Source organism: Callithrix jacchus, chromosome 17 (assembly GCF_049354715.1).
Source record: "Callithrix jacchus isolate 240 chromosome 17, calJac240_pri, whole genome shotgun sequence".
In the NCBI taxonomy this organism is placed as follows: Eukaryota; Metazoa; Chordata; class Mammalia; order Primates; family Cebidae; genus Callithrix; species Callithrix jacchus.
Genome location: NC_133518.1, coordinates 65,320,688 through 65,326,995, shown reverse-complemented (window position 1 = coordinate 65,326,995; position 6,308 = coordinate 65,320,688). Strand labels below are relative to the sequence as shown.

At 40.7% G+C, this 6,308-nt stretch overlaps 1 pseudogene; it reads left to right on the top strand.

The window, feature by feature from the left end:
* Positions 1-2,856: 2,856 nt before the first annotated feature.
* LOC108588839 (small membrane A-kinase anchor protein-like) lies at positions 2,857-3,214 on the top strand (annotated as a pseudogene).
* Positions 3,215-6,308: the final 3,094 nt, after the last annotated feature.

Below are 6,308 nucleotides of genomic sequence, written 5' to 3'. Positions count from 1 at the left end.
GGAGGGATAAATCCCTTCTATCTCTGAAGGTCAGGGGATATTTTATGAAACTGTAAGTGGCTTTTAAACAAGTGAGAACTTGATAGTAAATGTGTGGGGAGAGCATTCCAGGAGGAGAACGTACCTGGTAGTTTGAGAAACCTTAGGCTGTGTGCAGAGTTACCCAGTTGACTAGAGTAAGAGGATCTCTAGTGAAAGGTAGGTCAGTTCAGGTATAGGGGATGGAATGGTAGAGGTTGTGAGCACCTCCAGGATGGAGGTGGGAAGAGAAACTCAGGAAGCTATGAGAGTGGTTCAGATGTGATATGATAAAGACCTGAATAGAGAGGTGTGAACGTTGAGATAGAGCTCATAGGATTGGGGCATCATTAGGGGAGCTTTCCAAAACTCTGTGGCCACAGTTAGCTCTTGCTGTCATCTCAACAACTAGCTGCCTCCGCCAACTTGCATAATTCTCTTGGGATCAACATCTTCTTTCCCCTTTCTCCCTTCCTTCCTTCTTTTTCTTTTCTTTTTTCTCTCAGCTGTCACAGGTCAAAGAAAGGGCAATAAAGCTGACTCAAAGTGCCCTCCAAACACGGTGCAAATCCCATGCTTCTTAATTAAAGGAACACTGAGGCTGGCGTAATAAGAGGACAAGAGTGGGGTAACTGCTCTGTTGCCTTCTGTTATTGTTGGTTTTAATTAGATTTTTTAAGAAACATTTTTCATTTTGGAATAATTTTAGATTCATAGAAAAGTTCCAAAGATAGGATGAAGAATTGCCATCTATTCCACACCCAGTTTCACTATGGTTAACCTTTTAAGTTACCATTATATATTTGTCAAAATTGAGATATCGGCATTACATATTACTGTTAACTGAGCTGCTAACTTTTTTTGGATTTCACTAATTTTTCCATTAACTCCCTTTTTTTTGGTTCTGGGTTCAATTCAGGGTACCACACTGCATTTAGTTGTCATGTGTCTCCCTAGTCTCCACTGGTCTGTGACAGTTTCTGAGGCTTCCCTTGTTTTTCTTTACCTTTGCAGTCTTGAAGAGTGTTAGCCAGGTATCCTGTGTAATGACCTCAGTCAGGATTAGTCTGATGTTTTTTTCATGATTAGACTGGGGTTATGGGTTTTTGGAAAGAAGACCACAGAGGTAAAGTCTCTTTCTAGTCAAATCCTGTTAGTAGGTACATGATACCCATTACAGTTCAGAAAGTCGAGTTTATACTCACCTACTGTGTGACTCAATGTACTCTGTCCCTGTACAATGTCAAGAATTTATTGTTTTTTGCTTCTTCACCTTTTTTAAGAGAATGTTGGATTTGTAGGGAAAATGCAGTGAGCTTCTGGGGTATTGGGACTGAAGATGTAAGATAGACACTGTTGGCCCTTCCTCCAGGTTTCATTTTCCTGTGGATGCAGCCATCTGCAGGTGTCGAAAGTGCTGCATCTGATAGCTTTACCTTTGACGTTCTCTGGGAAATTGTCCTTGGCTGAGTGAGCCACCTCACTCTGAGATGCTTGAGAAGTTAATACCCCCTATTTCAAGCCCTGAGAATTGGCCAATGACAAACTCTTTGTGGGTATAAAAGCCCAGGTCCCTGCCTTAGAGATGCAATATATGGTCTTGTTTATAGCCCACCCCTGCCTGAGGGTATGGGCAGTCAGGCCAATGCTTGACATTGCCTGAGACCCTTGCTCAAATCTGTTCCTTTCCCTAATTTGGTTCTTTGACTCTGTTAGTGTTTTTCTCTTAAGAACACTTCCTCAATTAATCATTTGCAGCTGAACAAATCTCTTAGCCTTGGCTTAGGGAAACTGGCCTAAGACAGACACATACTCGTAAAAATGTGTTAGCCTTTGAGAGTGCTCTGTCTAGCCCAACACTCCACAGCCTGGGAAGTATTCAGTTAAATTTTATATAATGCTTCATTACTCAAATCCTGGTTGTCTTCCTGTAGTTGGAATTATAATTCTGAAAACATTACTCATGTGTAATGAAAAGGATTAATATTAGTAGGATGCTTATTATTTGGATAAGCTATGAAACAATCACTCTTCGTCTATCAAACTGTTAACTGGTGTGGCACTGTGGGGAGAACAAAACTGGTTCTCTAAATAGTTGCCTTTTTATATAATCATGAGTGGCCTGATTACTAAGTGTGGTGCTGTGGTTACACCAGCTTCCCTGGGCGTATCAGAGCTCAAACTATTCTTATGGTCACATATAGGGAGCCTATGGTTCAAAAGCTATAGCTCCTGGAAACCAAGCAGCTTTGTGTTTTTCTCCCCAGAGTCTGTGTCTTGGCAGCCTTGGGTTTATCTAGGAAATTGGGAACTTAATACCCCTTAGAAAAATAGTTTGAAATTAGGTTGAATTAGATAATCGACCCATGTTAGGTTGCTTCAGGTGAGGATTATAAACATATGTTCTAAATACAAACCAATAGAGTCAAAATAAAGTTTGGAGGTGAGGAAAGGGGTGAAATCAGAGATGACTTTAAGATTTCAAGCCTAGGACATCATGATTTTTTTTTCTTTATGAAAGATTAGCTGGAGTTTTAAAAGTTTGGTGATATTTAAATCCTAAAGAATAGTATAGTTTCCCTTCTCCCTGTGGAGATTTACCCCCTGCTCCTCTGGTCACCTTCCTGATGGATCACTGTGGTGCCAGTAGGAATGGCCTGCTAGGGAATGCAGCAAGCTCCCAGGGCCTTTCTGCTGCTTCTTCTACCACTGTATTTCACTTGGCTCTCTAAGTCACTAAGTGCCAGGTAAACACTACACATGAAGAGTGGTGAAAGGGAACGCTGATTACTGAAGTGGCCCGGAGAGGGAAAGCACTGGTCAACGTCACATGGACAAAGTTCATTGTTTTCTGAAGATGGCCTGGAAGTAGACTTTGCCACTGCTTCCTCCACAAACAGCTTTTTGTAACATGGGCTGCATGAAATCAGAGCAAACTTTCCCATTTCCTAACTTATATGAAAGTGAGAAGCAGCATGCAGTGAAGAACCCTTTATGCCAGAAGAGAAATGTCTACCTAGGATGCTTTTCCAGTTAATGTCAAAGAGGAAGTGAAGGAACCCCCAGGGACCAATACTGTGATCTTGGAAATGCACACCGCCTGTCCCAGGATATCTTGTGTGTTGCCTTGCAGCAGTGAGCATGCAATAACATCAAGTACCGTGACGTTCCATACATTGAGAGTGAGGAGTCTTGAGGCTGTAGGATGACAACACTTTGACTGTGGAAGTGCTAGTTTGAATACATGCGACAAAAGCAAAACCTGGTGTGCAAAAGTACAAATAACTATCTGGATTTCAAAGTGTGTCTACGATAATGTCACTAGTGTTGGAATACCTAGGATGAAATGTATTTGAAGAATTTCTACATTAACAGCAATTTCTGTTTAGTCTTAGATTTTAGTCATCTGAAGGGCTAAACAGAGGTCCTGTGACACCCAATAATGAGCTGTATCTCATAGCACTTCTTCCTAAGAGATGGCATCACCAAAGAAAATGCTAAGGAATAAAAACTGCCCCAAATTCTAAAAAAAAAAAAAAAAAAAAGAACAGTATAGTTTCAGGGGAAAAAGTTGGAAATGTTGTTGTATTAGGCTTCTCTAGAGGACAGAATTAATATTCAATAAATATCCATTGAGCATCTCTTCTGTGACAAGTACTCTATTAGGTGTCTAGGTGTATATAAAAGGGAGTTAATTAAGGGGTATTGGCTCATTGATCACAAGGTGAGGTCCCACAATAGGCTATCTGCAAGCTGAGGAGCAGGGAAGCCAGTCTGAGTTCCAAAGCTGAAGAACTTGAAGTCCGATGTTCTAGGGCAGGAAGCATCCAGCACAGAGAAAGATGGAGGCCAGAAGAAACCAGTCTAGTCTTCCCATGTTCTTCTGCCTGCTTTTATTCTGGCTGCACTGGCAGCTGATTAGATGGTGCCCACCCAGATTGAGGGTGGGTCTGTCTCTCCCATTCCACTGACCCGAATGTGAATCCCCTTTGACAACACCCTCACAAACACACCCAGGAACAATACTTTGCATCCTTCAATCCAATCAAGTTGGCAATATTAACCATCACAGTTATTTACTAGGCAACAAATTCACTGTTTCAAAGACTAACAAGATAAAGGTAGAAAGGTTTATTCTGTCTCATTGCACTGCTGGATAATGCAGCCACAGTTAAGAAACAAAGGCAAAGGAATGATTACTACAAGGAAGAGGATGGAGGTGCTATGTGGAGGATTAAAATTTGATAGGATGGTAGGTTAGGGAAGGAAAACACGTAAGTAAATACTAGTTACAGGTGATATTATAGTTCTGCCTTATTAGCTGGTAAGTTCATAGGTGTGGTATTATGTAAAACAATGCTTAAATTTAATATATAACCCATAAATTGAGTTTAAACTAATTCTCAACTAAAAGAGAAAGAGATAGAAAGGGAGAAGGAGAGGGAGGGAGACAGAGACAGAGACAGAGAGACACAGAGACAGAGAGGCAGAATATGAATGTAGCAGTTGTGTCTCAAAGGTATTGAAGTTTATATATATTTGTTAATTTACTTGGTGTTTTAGTTAAGACAAGCAAGACAGCACAGCTGTAGAGAGAGCAGTAACAAAATAAAAAGGTGAATAAAAATACGTATTTCAAGGTATTCATTAATTTATATGGTCTTTTTTATTTCCATATATAATCACTTTGAAAACTAGTGATGCACAAAAAGTTGAGACATGCTTGTTTTCAATTTTTCAACTCTGCTCCTTCCTGGTTGTTTCTTGAACACTTTTCCTAAATTCTCTCTAATTTAGTTGCTTCATGTGAAACTGGAAACTATAATCCCTCCCTCGCAGGGTGGTGGTAAGAAAGTAAGGTAATGCATGACAGTGCCTGGGGCACAGCATGTGCTGAACAAATAGTACGCATTGTTTTTAGTAGGTTATTGCAACAGAATGTCCGGCCTAATATTCCAGAAGCCCCAGAATTGGAAAAACGGTATAAAATAAAATGGAAGGGGATGCTAGCCTCATAATCCAAATGAAGCTGAAAAGAATTGGAGGCTTGATATCTCCTTCTAGGGCTTATTAAGTATGGGCAGCCAGACTGGTTTTGCTAACCTCCTGTACTCCCCAGAATTACCTTCCCTGGTCAAGGACATTCAATCCATCACTGATTCAATAAATATCCATTGAGCATCTATTCTGTGACAGGTACTCTATTAGGTGTCTAGGATCCAGCAGGGAATAAATAAGACACAGACATAATAAAAAAAACTAGGATATGGGCAAAAGAACCTTTAGACTTTAGGCAGATCTTTAGCTTAGTAGAGTGGGCCATGGTTTTTCTCTGTGGGATAGGGGAGGGATGCTTACCTCTCTTCTGAGTGGAGAAAAAGCAGGGGGGCATCAAGAGAGGAGTTCATAAAGATAGGGGTGTCAGGGGAAGTGGATTAGATGTCTGATTAAGCTGATTACACTCAATTGTCCTAGATATAAACTTATAGAAACTGAAAGTAACCATATAATTATGTGATCTTCCTGGAGTATTGTTATAGGACAGTAAAGTCATTGGAAAAAACATACAAAATACAATATTCCATGGTTCCACAAACCCATTTTATATTTGTCAGCATCATCATTGTTGTCATTGTTATGATTGTCATAACCGTCATCATTACCCAGACCATTAATTTAGGGGAAAGGCACCTCTTGCGAAAAAGAAGGTAATTTGAAGTTTAGGGAAGCCAAAGAAAAACTCTAGTTTGGGAAATAAGAGTTTGGCTGTTGTGCATGAAGATGGCTGCTCGCTTACTCTGCCCTCCAGTATCTAGCTCCCTGAGTAGAGTTCTCAAGTCACTGCGTCAATCCACGGGGGAATCAAGGTTCATCTTTCAGGTCAGTTTGAAAACATATCTGCAAGAATTTAGCCAGGGGGTTAATGCCTTCCACAGAGCTGGTGTGACTGCCCTTTTCTGGCAAGAACACAGATGGGTAAACAAGTACAAATTCCTTTTTTTTTTTTCATACAAAGGGTATTAAGGATCTGTACAAAGTAACTTTCTGCTCAAAATAATATATGCTTGGGTCTTGTCCTTGTTTCTCCAAGGGATTCTTGGGCCATTGGGAAATGAAGCTGTGGGAACACAGTGGTCAGACTTTGTCCGGCATTCAGAAGCTGCCTCCTCAGTGGCCTGGCTGGGTCCAGGTGGGCTCCCTTATTGGGTTTCTCAGAGATGGCATCCTCTAAAGACTTAGAGTTGGGTGCAAGAAATAAACACTTCAGCGTGAGGTATCATGGAGTCCTT